Genomic DNA, 15,297 nt, shown 5'->3' with positions numbered 1-15,297 from the left:
GCCGAAAGATACTTTTCTTGCAAACCTAGCAAGGTGTGTGTATTTTTTCTTGTTTGAGTTACACCAAAACAAGACTTCAGCTTCTTTAACTTCTTCAGCTGAAAAATTTTCTTAGGCCAAAAAGCCTTAACTTCTGTCTCAACTTCCTGATCAACTAAATCTTATTGTTCTTTTTCGTGAGTTTTTGCACTTCTATCCGATTAAAATGTAGAATAGAACGACAAAAAATTTTTGGGAACATCATTTGTAGTTATTTGAGCTATAGGATTATTAGGTGGTGCTAGAATAACTTGACCACTTTAAATAGTCTCACGACAACTATGATTTTTTACTTGCGATTTCAGTAGTTTTACAACCTTCTGTTTGAGATTAACAGGGAAAAATACGAGTCGATACCGTGGATCAACAGCTGATGTGAGTAAAAACAAGTCGTTAACATGAAGGTTTATTCGTGTGCTCTTATTAGTTGTATAAAACCTTCTTTCGAAAGTCTCTTATTTATTTTCTACCCAAGATTGTAGAACTACTTTGATCTAGACCTGGTGGACTATTAGCTTTATGATTCTAAAACTTTTTTGTACTGCTGCATGTGAATTACACTTGACAGCACTGGTTTTTTTTAATACACTTCTGCCTTACTATATAAAAAGGTCCATTCATCAGCTGTAAGAATACTTTTGGGTTTAAATTTGTTGTTAGCCACTTAGTTTTGGATACTTGTTTTAATTTTTCTAATCTTTTCAGCATTAGGTAGGTTGAGTTTAACCTTGTTTCGACATCTTTCAAAAGTAAGGCTTTTTGCATTGACACTGATGAACCTAAAGTGACCTGGATTTTTTTAGTTATTCGCACGCTGTAAAAGAATGCTTAAAGTAGCAAATAGTTTGACGGGCCTTGGCTGTTGTCACACTTATGTTACTTTCTGAAAACAGTGAATCTTTAACTATCAGCTGAGGCGTGTGAATGAAACAGGATGCTGAAGAGGATTCTAACATCAACATACCAGCCTTCGTTTTAAATGCAATGTCGCGCAGAAAAACGTGAATGCGATCATATTAATACCCAAATTTTCAAACATCTCCATAATGTTTTCTCAAATATTAAAGCCAGTGTGAGAACCTTATATTTGTTTACAGTAGAAAGCTCGTTGTTTGTACTCAAAGCTTTCATTAAACCAATGCGCTGTTAAAAAAAGATATGATGTCTTTATCTTCGAATTTGCCCACATGTCAGTTTTAAATGACAAAAACAAAATTTCTGATAGCTCAGTGAGTATTTTTGTCTTTAAATTTTCATAAGTCTGAGGAAGCATTGTATCAGTGAGGTACTTAGTGATCGGAATCGAGTAACCTGGCTCTAGAGCGGCCAACAGGTATACGGAACCTTGATCGCTAGTAATTAAAAATGGTTGGTTGTCTATAGCAATCATGTTCATATTTTTTTATCAATTTTGATTGCTTTTTGATACTTTATTTTCCATTGTTTAACAGGGCAATAACTCTCAATACTAGCTATGCTGTTAGCGTCCTTTGTTTTTGAGTTGAAGACGAATTATCGCTGACTGCTTTACTGGATGATAATGATTTTCTAGCCTCTGAAATTTGACTTTGATGTTTTGAATTTAAATGCTTTAGTAAAGAAGATTCTGTAAATTGCATAACAAGGGTCTTCCTCACTTACGGTGAAAAGTTTTCATGCAATTGACACTTTTAATTAAGGAAAAATAAACTATGTAATTGTTATAAATTAATTATTTTAAAAATAAGAAGATTAGTCTTACATTTCTACAGAGTTGTCACTATTTTTGCCAATGAAACTGTACTGAGTCATCTTGAGTTTTATCAAATACTTTAAAATGTTGTTCTAACTTTTTAAAATTATTAAACTTCAAGCTTTTATCAAAAATGTGGTTATAAAAAATTGAATTACAAGAAATTGAATTCAGCCAAATTTACTTAAATTAAAGTCTAGAATATTTTTTTTCTGAAATTTTAAAAGTTCTTAAATTAATAAAACTCTACAGAATTATCCTGAGAATCCTGACCATGTGTAAACCCTAATTACTTATTTACTTAATGTTTAATTACTTATTTAAAAGAGAAACCAAATTATACCTCCCTAAATATGTTATAATGAAACTAAAAAATAGTTTCTACTAATTTTTTTTTTCAAATTTTCATTAAAAGTAGATTAGATAGTGGTTATAATGAAGATGAGAAATAAATAACTTTTTGATAAACTACTGTATGTACCTGAATTTTTACATTAGATAGTTGATTAACTTAAATTGAATTAGTCAAATGAAGGAAGTACTAATTCTAAAATATTTACTGGTTACTAATCATTGAAAAAAAAAGTATCTAATAATTACGTCACAATATAAATGAACATTAGGACTAGCTAGTCAATTTATTCTACAAAGTTAGATGATTTATTCATTATGTTTTGAAAAAGTAGTAGAGCGCTTTAATTTAAAAAAGTAATATGTAATCTATTGTGAATAAAAAGTAAAAGAACAGACATAACAGAGCTCAGTTGAAGTGTTTTGACTCGTTTAACACACAGAAACATATGTCAGTGTAATAAAAGAAGGATACTGTATAATTTGTTATTATTATATATTCCAGTGAACTTGTTTCGCTAGGATCTTTTGTTAACAAACGCTTAAAGTTATTTTTTGTATAGTTTTTTATATTATTTTTTCTGTAAGTTCTAGAAATTTAATACTTAAAACATATTAGCCAGCAGGGTTGTCACTTGCCAGAATCATAAAAAAATACACTTCAGAAAGCTTAGTCTTTTTTTAAAATAAAATATAATGGTCGAGTAATCTTTAGCTCTTTAATATATCCAATCTAGCAATTATGGTTAGCAGCAAGATTAACAGAAACAAGAAATTCTCAGCAATTTGTGCTCGACAAACGTTTGTTTATTATAAATAAAAATATGATGCTTAAATAGTTAACTCTAATTTTAATTATTTTACAATGGCAGCATTTGTTGCCATTAGTATTCGTAAATTTAAAAAATTTTTTTTTTTTTTCTACTAATGGTGAGCTCTCATATAGACTTTGCTTTGTTTGTAAATTCTGTTTTATTGTTTAAAAAATCTGACTAAACTTTATAATTTATTTTGCTAGGTGGTATATTTCTATAAGTTATTAATGGTTTCAGTTTAAAATAAAAGTTAAACGCAGTTTATAGATTATGTTATTGCTTTGCCTAGAAGTCCAAAAACTAGTTCTAAAATTTAAAAAGCCTTCATAGCATTAAAAATTAAACTTTTATTAGTTAGTGGTTTGAAGCTTGATACGTTGGTCGTGCTATTTTTATATAAATTACGTACAATATTTTTTTTTATAAAAACTTTTTTTACCACTTATTATTTTAAAACTATTTAAGTGAGGTTGGTTTGTTGTTGTGAAAATAGAGAAAACATTTTCAAATCATTTAATTTAAAAAATAAGTTACTAAAACTGGAAAAGAATTGATGTTTTAGATTTAGAGTAAACTTTTTTGAAGTTTAATTTGAGTAAATTCGTTATCTAAAATCTAAAACTTATTTTCATAAAAAAATAAGGGTAGTAAAGGAGTAAAAATAAATTTTTAATTAGGGAATTTCGGACACTAATTATGAGAATATCACGCGTCGCCACTGGTTACAATTATTTTACTATAAGCAATGTGTAAAAAAAGCTAAGCCTATTATCAACGAGTAAAAAAAAAAGTTTTAAGTTTATATGTTTGAAAAAAGTATTGTCTTTTTATACAAAAAGCTAAAAGTTTGGTCCTAGGACCTGGTGCACGAAGAACCTTTCGGTTATCGAGTCGCACACCACGGATACCTTTTAACATCTTGCCCAGGACAACAATCATTCTAAAGAAAATATGAATTTTAGAAACACTTCTAAACTCAGCAACCTTAACACATAACTATTCCTTCATTTTATTTTTCTAACACAATTTGTACCAAATTTCATAGCTTAAATATTTATTTAAAGAATAATTTTTTTTAGGTTATAGAGTTCATTAGGTTTCGGCTAGAGTCCATATAATTTTTATTCCTTTAGTTTTTAAAGGTGACTAAGTTTGAGATACCACACAAGGGTATAATTTTTTGTTAGTTTAGAAACAATATCTAATACTTATAGAAAGAAAATTGAAAATACTTAAAAAAATTATGATTGCAAAGAGATTTTAGAGTTTCATAAAAGAAATATATTTTATTACAGCAAAAAGACCCTAATTAAAGATTAAGATTGAAAAAATAAAAAATGAGCAATTTCCTAAAAATATTAAGTTTTTTAGGAAATTAAGAAAACTCATAAGTTCATTAACTTAAAAAAACAAAATATTCATAAAAGTAGTACAGTGCTTCCTCGCTAATCCGATTCCTCGCTAATCCGGCCGGTTTTAGTCGAGAAGTCGACTTATTTACTTTAGCGTTTTTAGCGTTTTATTTCATTTTACTTCGAAAAAGTATTCAATTTACGTTTTATAAGTATGCAAGCTTTATAAGTATATGTAAGTTTATAGAAAGTCGATTCTTAGAGATCTTATATCGCAATCAACTTTCACAATTGAACATTTATTAAAAAGAATCGACATAACAAAAGTTGTCGACACCGTTTCATCTGCTTGGGGTATGGTAAAGCCTTCTTCCATTAGAAACTCATGGAAGAAATTAATGCCATTACAGCAAAGCTCTTCCATGCAAAACATAGACCCTTTAGAAAAAACTCAAGACAACGAGTTTGTACAGCAATTTGCGAGATTAAATATCACATTTACAGAAGATGATATTCAAAGATGGATGAGTTGCGATGGTTCTGGATATGAGCATATGGACGAGTAAGGAATTGTTGAACTGGTTACTGGGGATAACGAAAAAGAGGCTGTTGAAGTTGTTGAAGATGAAATTGGTGTTTCCCAGCCTTCTAAGTGTCCATTTTCTCATGCTGAAGCCATGCAGAAAATGGAAGATTACTTAGCTTACTATCGTTGTCAACCAGAAGCCACACCTGAAGATGTGTCAAAACTCATCCAATTTCGTGAGTTTTCTGCTAAGAAACGAGAAAGCACTGTAAAACAATCTTCCATTCTTTCTTTTTTCAAAAAAAATATCTTAATTTAGTTAAAGTATTAACAGTGTAGTTTTTTTTCCATTAACTTTGAACTTATAAAAGTTTGTTTCGTTTAGTTTTGTCTGTTTTAATTCTTTTTTCTTTGAATAAAGTAAAATAAATTAAATTAACAGAAATTTTATAGTACGTTTTGTTATATACATTCATAATATAACTAAGGTAAATAATTTGTAAAAAAAAGCGATATTTTGTTCTTATCCGGCCAAAGGCAAATCCGGCCGTATTTTCAAAAAATCTTGCCCAACTTGGCCGGATTAGCGAGGAAGCACTGTATAAACTTTTTGAAACATGCTACTTTAAATTATAAACAAAACCTGTCCCACCTTTACTATAGACCAGGGTTTCCCAAACTTTTTTTCAAAACGCCCCCTAGCAGAAGTTTGAAAAGCTATGGCCCCTTCGACAAGATTTCTCAAAAAACTACCTTTAAAAACACCAAAGACTTTTTTTTCTTTTCTTTTTGCTGTACATCATCAAGTCCAGAATACCTAGTACAAGTTACAAAACTACCATTAATAACACCTAATATTTTTTTTGCCCTTCATCATCAACTCCAGAGTATCTAGTTTAAGATTCAAATTATGATCTCATGGCCCCTCTGTGGCCCCTATACAGCTCATGGCCTCCCCTTTGGCCCCCTTAGTTTATATCATGGCCCCCAAGGGGGCTACTTGGCCCACTTTGGGAAACCCTGATTTAAATGTATAAAATACTTTGAGCTTAAAAAGTATGCCAGTTTAACAGATCAAATTTCAAAAACACAAAACAGCTGTTAATAAGTTCACATTTTTATAGTACACCATATATAAGTTATGAATAATTCACAAAAAAAGTTTACTACACTCTTTGTATTTTAATTTTTAAACGTGTTTTGGTCTAAGATAGAGTTTCTGATTTTTTTTTAAATAGGCTCCTTTAAGAAAATTAAAAAAGCTATGCTTCCTATTGAAAAAATTAAACGCCTTAAGACCGTTTTTTTTTGCTCTTCATCAACAACTTCAGAATATCTAGTATAAGTTTCAATTTATGACCTCATGGCCACCCTGTGGCTCCTTAAGTGCAAATGGACCCCGCTTTGGCCCCTTTGCTGCTCATAGCCCGCTGAGTATCTGTCATAGCCCTCTTTAAGAAACCCTGCTATAGAATCTAGCACCGACCCAATTAACTTTAATTTAAAGAAATATGCACATTTAGTTTGCTCAAAAAATATACATTCTAACTTTCTTTTGAAAATAAAAACAAAACACTTTAATAAATTTTATGAATATGTCTATATATTTCTAAAGTTTTACAAAAAAAAATCGTATATTACGTTAAAAAAACAAAAAAGTATACAAACTAATATCACTTTAACGAAATTTATTGGAGAATTTTATGAAATTAAGGAATAATATAGATAAGTTTAAAAAAAAAGGTTGTTTAAAAGGGTCTGTAAGTAAAAAATCAGTCGTTTTATTGTAATTTTATTTAATTCTTGAATAACTTAAAAATGAATGATTTACAAAACATACTTTTAATCAAATTTGTTCTAAAATGGTTAAGTTATTATCGTGTTTTGTAATATTGGCAATCAGTCTTCTACTTTTAATATATCTTTTCATTTTGAAAATTAGACGTCCCATAAAAACTTCAAGTATATTAAAAAAAAATATTTTATTAAAGATTCTTTTAAGTAACTCAAACTATTTAAAAAATATTCATAAGAGTTCTCAAGTTCTGTAGCTTTGAAAATCAGCCTCAAAATTCCTATTTTTTTCGAGTAAACTAAAGCTTCTCTTTTCCAGTAAGCATAACAAATTTAATATCTGTTCAATTATTAATTTCAAAAAAGCTTAATTTAAAACTTAACTCAAATTTTATTACTTTACTCATTTAATAAGAAAATTATCTAGTTTTATTAAGATTTGAAGAATAGTTATAAGAATAATTTTTCAAACGTGAAATATTAAATTTGTCTATTTTTTTATAAACATCAATAATATTAAAAAACAAGCCATGTAACTTTTACAATAGTAGTTATTCATTAAAATTATAGTTAAAATAAAAAGTATTCTACGTTTTTATTTCAATATTTATAGATAAAATCAACTAGTTTTAATTAGTTTTAATTTTAATTTGCAGTACTATGTTAACTTATTTATTACAGTTTTTTATTTTGAAAATGACTAAAGTATGTCGAAAAGCGTCAATTATAAAGCTTAAAAAATACTTAAATTAACTTGCAAATTTTCAAATTTTATGTACCTTTACTATTGTTGTATTATTTAATTCAAAACTAAAAGGGATTAGTTTTAAATTGGTTCGTAATATATATTTCTTAAGAACTGTATTGATTCAATGTATTCTACTTATATTAATTAGAGCATATCTATTTTTTTGAAGTGTATCGGATTACAGTTATAAACTTAACTTTGTTTTGTCTTCTTTAATAAATATGATCTTTTATTCAAAATAACGGTTATAATCGACTTCATATTACAAATATTTATGTTAATTTCTATTAAAAATAAAATAACGTAGCTTTTGTAACACGACAGAAACATAGAATAGTTTTTTAATTAAAATTCTATAGGAAAGCTTTAAAATAATTTTAAGCTCTTCGTAATGATAAAACAAAGTATTAATTTATTTTTATACTTATAAAAAATGTATAAGACTATGCTTTATATTTATTTAACTTGATATTTTATTATTGGTTCAACTTTATTTTCGGTAAATTTATGTAAACCTCATGAGTCAAATATTGTGTAACATTAGTAGTAGTTTATGAATCATTCTTGAATGGTTCTGAGCATAACGTTATACTGTTTTGGTGTATGAATCAGTAAACGAAAGGTTTTTTGTACACCGGGTCCTTGGACCAAATTTTTTGAGCGCATTTTTCGTCGTTCAATAAACAATAAAGTATCAATTTAAATTATATTTAATTGCAAATTTTCTACTCTATTTATAACCAGGTTTCAGTTGGAAAAAAATCCGCCTTTGTCAAATATTATTAGAATAGTAAATCTGCAATAAAAACATTAGTTCTGTGTTGAAAATTAAACCTTAATCATTGCATTTATTCATTAGTAATTAGATTAGTTAATTCACACTTGTATTACTATTTAAATAAACTCTTTACCCAGTAAAATTGAGCAAATATTTTAGTCAACACAAGTTGTTATATGATATCAATTTTTAAAATGTTTAAAATTTACTTAAGACAGTTTTTGTCAAACTTAATATATACAAAATCTTCAATGATGCAATGTTTATATTGTTAGTTATTTACTTTTTTTATTCATCTAGTTATGTAAACATACATACATACATACTCATTTGGTTAGGCTATTGTTTTGTTGTATTGCAGCATATTTTTATTATTGTGTACTGTTCTCATTGTTGTGAAGTACATTAGTAGTTATGATATAAAAGTTTACTTTTTCAAACTATTAAGATTTATCTCAATTAAAATTTAAAAAACAATATTTAAAGGTGCTAATATTTCTTTAGCGAAAAGTTGGAAGTTTTATACAGTTCAAACCATGTTTGCCAGAAATAAATTTTCACTAGTATAACTGATTAGATAAACTAGAGTTGACCATTTTATTTTGTTCAAAAAAATAAAGCTAAATGTTTTGTACTTTTAATTTACTTCAATAATAACTTGAATCAAAGATCTTAATTTGCATGCAACGAAAAAAATTACAAATTTTGTTATGCGTTTAAATACAGTTTGTAAACTTAAGCTAAGCCTTTATGTATTCACAAAATATAATTTTATTTTCAAATATTTATTAAAACTCAGGACCTCGTTTGTTTTTCAAACAAATTAGTGAACCAATAAATATTTTGTTTATTGCTTTCCTAAATAAAGTAAGGATTACATTTTAGATGGCATAAAAAAACTCTGGCTACTCTAACTTAATGTAAAAGAATGATATAAAACTTTAAGATTTTTCTCTGTTTTTTTTAACAATCAAACAAACAATTTTAAATACAAATTAATAAAAATTTACGTCTAATCTGCAAAATAACAGAGCATGTAAAATGAGATCATTTAACTTTCCGAATTTTCCTTACTCAGTTTAGACTCTTTGCAGGAGAGTTTTACGACATAAGAATATTGTATCTAAAAAAATAGGCCCGCTATTTTCCTTTTAGTTTGCGCATCTTATAAGGAAACTATTGAATGCTCCAACTTTGATCGCTGATATCTCTTAAGTTATTTTGAATTTTAGCAAACGGTAACATGTAACAAGTAGCTTATCTGATTGTGTAAAAAATAAGACAAAATTTGTAAAACAAAGTGTTTTAGTCCCCCTATGCCCTTAAATTAGTTTATTATAGTATATATAAAATTTTTAATATTTTTTTTTATTTTATGAGTCTGTTATATAATTCGGTTTGTTTAACATAAAAATGTAATACAGTTGATTTGTGACAATTAAAAGTATGAATTAGATTTAGTTTAGCTTAAAATAGAGTTTACATGTTAAAAAAAAGAAAAAATAAAAAATAAAAATCTAGTATAGATGATAAATAGTATGAGGATAAGAAATTCCTGTGAAAAAATCATTTTTTTCCACAGTTTACATTTGTTTGATTATTGTTTGTTTTTTATTTTTGTTTATGTTATCCTGTTGTTACAATGACCAACTTGTTGACTTTATAAAGTTTACAAACTTGTTGAGTCAGCAAAAAAGGGGAATTCCGATGAATCAACAATCGGACCCGCCCGCTATCAGCCGAAATCGGCTATACTTATTGTGTATAGAAAAAACTAATAATTATAAAGACAATTATAAACAGAGCGGTGAAACGCATAAAAAAAAAACAATTATTAATTAGTAACATTTTTTTTGTTCTCATTTTTTGTCGGCTTCGGTTTTTTAAAATATAGTTTTTCACTTTCTTTAAGTATTTTATGTATAGTAAATCTTTTTTGGACGCGGTCGTTTTCAAACAACTCTAGCTTATTAGTTTTTATAATCAAGCTTATTAGATTGCGCTTGCATACGTCCCTAAAACGTAGTTTTAGACGACCTCGATTGCATTTGCCAACGACCAACTCACTATACAACAGAGACTTTGGGATTCGCTCTTTGCTCATCCTTAGATCGTGACTAGGCTAGCGAAGCCTGCGTTGACTGAAGGTAAATTACATAATGGTAGGATTGGTACATCTCAACACTTCTTCGTTTGTTATCTTTTGTTGTCATGCAATTCTACGACGACGGAGACATATAAGGTGAAATATATTGATATTTATCTTCTTCACGCTAGACAACGTCTATATTTCGCGACCGTATAGTAGAGTACTACATGCACAGGAACAAAAAAAGTTTGTGCAAATGTTAAATTTTGATTTTCCTAATCTTTTACTGCAGACGAGTAAATGTGCTTGACGCCTTACTAATTTATATATTGACTTCTTTGTCGAATGATGCGTTTGGTGCAACATTTTAGCCAAAGTATACAAGTTAGTTTTAAATTTTTGAAAAGTTTGCCACTGATCTTGGTTGATGGTAAAACACCTGTTCCTTAACTTAAGACTTTAGTTTTTTGAAGACTAATTGTAAGACCGAAATCTGAGCATGCCGATAAAAACTGGTTTGATAGTGTCTGCAGGTCTTTGGCAGAATGAGCAACGAATGCAGCATCATCAGCAAACAGAAAATCACGTAGTGTGATAATCTTTAAATTTTTTTCTCTAAGACGTGCGAGGTTGAAAAGACGACCATCAGATCTTGTATAAAGCTTAACTTCTGCAGTTAATGAACCAAAGTCGCGCTTTTACAGCAATAAAAAGAAAATTCCAAAAAAAGTTGGCGCAAGTACACATCCTAGCTTTACCCTACTTTTAATTCAAAATGAATAAGAAAACACTACCATAAGATTGGATGGTTGCTCTTGTGTTTGCGTGAGAAGACTTCTAAACTTTGAACAAATTTAGAGGAAATCCAATCTTCAGCAATAAAGAAAATAACCTTTCTCTTTTTTTCTAGTCAAAGAAGGCGTTGTATAATGGCATGTTATGTTCACTTTATTTCTTTTGTAATTGTCGTATAGAGAAGATCATATCGTAGGTAGATCGTTCAGATCAAGTTCATACTGAGACTCAGGATATAATCTTGTGGTTAGCTTCTCGAGTCGAGGAACTACTCATGTAAAAAAAACTTTACTAGAAATTACAAGAAGTTGAAATTCAGTTGTAGTTTTTGTAAAAATCATTACAAATTTTTTTAAAAATTTAAACAAACTGGTAAAAAACCAAACTGAAAGACTATAAAACTTGAAAAAAAAGCTTATAAAATTGTTTTATTTTTTTTTTAAAGGATGACTCTTATTCAGATAAAAATTTACTTTTTTTATTTGATGTTTTTTCCTAATAAAACAAACAAAATTTAAACAATTAAAAACTTATTTGCAAAGTTTTAGAGCTTAACAAGGAATTTCATGTTATATTTTTGATTAAGATATATTCTTTATAAGATAATTCTCCTTTAAAATTCTTTGTTCAAATATTGATCATGTATGATGGGAATTGTGAAAATTTTGTTAAACGCTACCTTGAATTTGTAGTTTCTTTGGGTGAAAATCAGCTCAATTTATTTTGATTGTTTTGAACATACAAGTTTTTTTACAATAAAAGAAGCTTTTTAAACAAACATTTTCGTTTCTAATAGAGCTATTAGAAATGATTGTAATAGAGGTGCCTATTGCAATTGAAATGTGTTAAAATGCATTATTTTAAACTAATTTTTTGAAATCTCTGTTATATGAGTGATTTGTTTAAATAAATTTGTTTAGGTAAGTTTTTAATGTTACAGATCAATACAATAGTATAAATTTAAATTATAAAAGTTTTATAGTATTTTATATAAGATTCAAAATGTTTAAAATAAATTGATTACAATAATAAGTTTTGTGAAAGAACAAAAAATGTAAACACACACAACTAGTTCAACAGGTTTGTATGGAGGAAGACACTTTGGCCATAGAGTTCCACAAGTGTAAGATTAAATGATAAAATGCAGCTAATTAACTTCAGTCAAGAATAAAAAATATAGTGTATAGTGTGAAAAGATATAAAGTAATAATTTTTATTTAGAGCTCTAAGAATAGCTCTATTCTTAGAGCTTTTTGAGACTCCATAGATCTGTTCTTAAATTTATTTGAGAGCAGTGAAACGCCGTTAGTTGAAATAAAGTTTTAGCACAAGAACATCTGTGGTATTTATTCAGATAAGCTTAGCTTATCAGGATCTCCAGGATTTAACGCCTTTTAACGTTACATCTTATAAATTATTTTAGAGATTTTAAAAGTCATCTTGTCTTAATTAGTGCAATAAAAAAAAAACTTTGCAAAGAACTTAAGATTTTCTAAAAAAATTAAACTACAGAGTGAGATATAAAGTTAACAAATTTTATGACCTTGTTGAATGTACAATAAGTATACCTATAACCTGTATTATTTTATTCCATGTGTCTTAAATTTGTCTAAAGCTGTCTTTTTTATTGTAAACCTGTTAACAGTAATCAATAGTAGCATGTACTTTATTAAGGCCATAGGGGGGGTAAACCATGTTTTTTACAAGTTGATCTTATTTTATAGGTTTTTTTCCAAGCTTCAAATGCTTTTTATTGTTTTATAAAATTCAAATTATTTTTTGAGATATGACCAGTCAAAGTTGGGCCGCATAATAGGTTCCCTATGGGAAGGGAAAACTAAAACAGCGAAAAAAGACTATTTCATTTAAAATCTATCTCCTACATTTTTCAAGCAATCTTCTTCAAACTTTCACAGTCTGATCTTTATACAATAACAACAAAACGTTACTTTGGAATTTGAATTTTTTTTGTAAAAATGTATTTTTTTTGAAAAAAAAAACAGTTTTTTTTTTTTTTTGTAATAAAATTTTTATTTTTTTAAATTACTAAGATTCTAAAGTAACGTTTTTTCCTTTTATTATAAGGAACGTTTCCTCAAAATTTGAAGAAGATTGCTTGAAAATTGAAGGAGGAGATAAATTTTTAGTGAATTTTAAAATTTCCAAGAAAATTGACCCCAAAAAATTTGCGGTCCATACGTTTATATAGAAAATTTTTTACAAAAAATTAAATATCTCAAAAGTTAAATGATATTTTTGAATTCTATAAAAACTGGCTTGTAGTTTGTACTTAAAGCTTTCATATAAAAGCTAAAGTAAATTTTTGTAAAAAAAAAATGTTGGACCCCCCCTATGGCCTTAAGTCTGACAAGACTTGTTTGATTTTACCTACAAATAGTTTTCCAACAAGTTAAAATTTCTTGAAAATGTTATTACTAGTAAACTGAATAATTTAATACCAACTGTTTTTCTTAGTGATATGTTTTGCAAAGTTTAAAAATAATGTGATCTTTAGTCTAAAGCAGGGTTTCAAAATTAGTAATTCTGACTGAATTTGACTCAACATTTTACTCAAAATATTTATTAATGAAAATTGGTGTACATTATAATGTTCTTTTTAGTCATAAGATCTGCTAGTCAAGAGGATGTATAGTTGTTTTACAAATAATTAGCTAGTAGTTTTGTTTGATAATTAATTTAACAAACTTTTTTTTTTAACCTCAAAACTCTTTACACCCATTTAACAGATTTTTGCCTTTAACCCTTTACTTGAAATTACTACTAAAAAATAGATATATAGTAGTTTTGATACATAAATAACATAAGGTAGTTTAAATTTAGTAATTTAGGCACCATGATATTGTCCTCCTTATAAATTTAGCTTAAACTTATGAATTTTTTATTTATTTAAAATATCAGAAAACCTGGAAAAAATTTCTGAAAAACAAGTAGCCACCCTTGGTTGGCAAACTGCACCTATTAAATCAATAGGTTGGCAAACTGCGGCTTACTAATAAAAGCTAAAAAAAAGCTACCTGCTTTTCAGCTTAAAATCAACTAATGCAAAATAATCAAGTTGAAGCTTTAAAAATTTTTACAATTATGTTCTTTATTTAATTGCTATTAAAATGCGCTGCTTATTTTAATTTAAAACTCTTTCATTTTATAATTGACTGCTAAGAATTTTTCTACTGGGTTGCTATACAGATACACTAAGAAGGATACTCAAAATAGGTAGTTTGAAATTTTTGAAAAACTCAGACTAACTCAGACTTGTTTGAAGTTTTAGTTGCAAAAATTATATTAGTTTGGATATTTTTCTTAAATATGAGGCTATTTTTACTGACTTTAAATCTTATTTCATCTAAAAGTGTGTTTTTATTAAGACCCATCGTTATCATTTAGTTTTTTTTAGGTATTAAAGTTTGTCTAACAATATCCTTTTTTCAGTTTTTAGCTCATACTACTTTTGTTTTAAATTTTCTCATAAATTCTGGCTGATTTTTGGCTTCAAAAAGTTGTAATTATTGGTTCTAGAGAATTATTTTAAAACTATTACCTCTCAAATTTTTTCAGCATTACTTCAAAATTCTAACTATAAACAAAGGTTTTCACTTTTGTAATTAAACAAAACAATAAACTTTTTAACTGATATAAAGTTGGTATATTTTGTCATAAACTTTTTATAAAATTCCTGTTTTTTTTCTAAGGCTTAGTAGTTATAGACAACATATTATAAGGGTACCTACTTTTTTACAAGTTGGTCCAATTTTTTAGATCATTTGTGAATATAGGCTATTTCATTAAAAGCATAAGGGGGGGGGGGGTAAAACACATTTAAAATACATTTTTTTTCAAAAATTGATCTTATTTTATATAGATTTTACTAAGCTACAAGATGCTTTTCACAGATTTTAAATTCAAAATAATTTTTGAGATATAGCAGGTCAAAGTCAGAGGCAACAATAGTTTCCTTATGGGAGGCGCAAACTAAAACAGCGAATATCTAGAAATCACTAAAAATCTTTCTCCTCCTATGTTTTTTGAGATAACTACCTCAAATTTTTAGGAAACGTTCCTTGCAATATTTAGAAAATTCTGTTGAAACAAAAAGTTTTTTTAATAAAAAAATAAAAAATTTATAACAAAAAAAAAACTTTTTTTTTTGTTTTTTTTTATATATATATTTTTTTCAATTTTTTAAAATTTCTTTCAAACAGAATTTTTCAAATATATCAAGGAACACTTCCTGAAATTTTGAGGTAGTTATCTCAAAAA

This window comes from Thalia democratica, chromosome 1, assembly GCF_965202585.1.
Source record: "Thalia democratica chromosome 1, ktThaDemo2.hap1.1, whole genome shotgun sequence".
NCBI lineage: Eukaryota > Metazoa > Chordata > Thaliacea > Salpida > Salpidae > Thalia > Thalia democratica.
Note: the sequence above shows the minus strand (reverse complement) of the source record.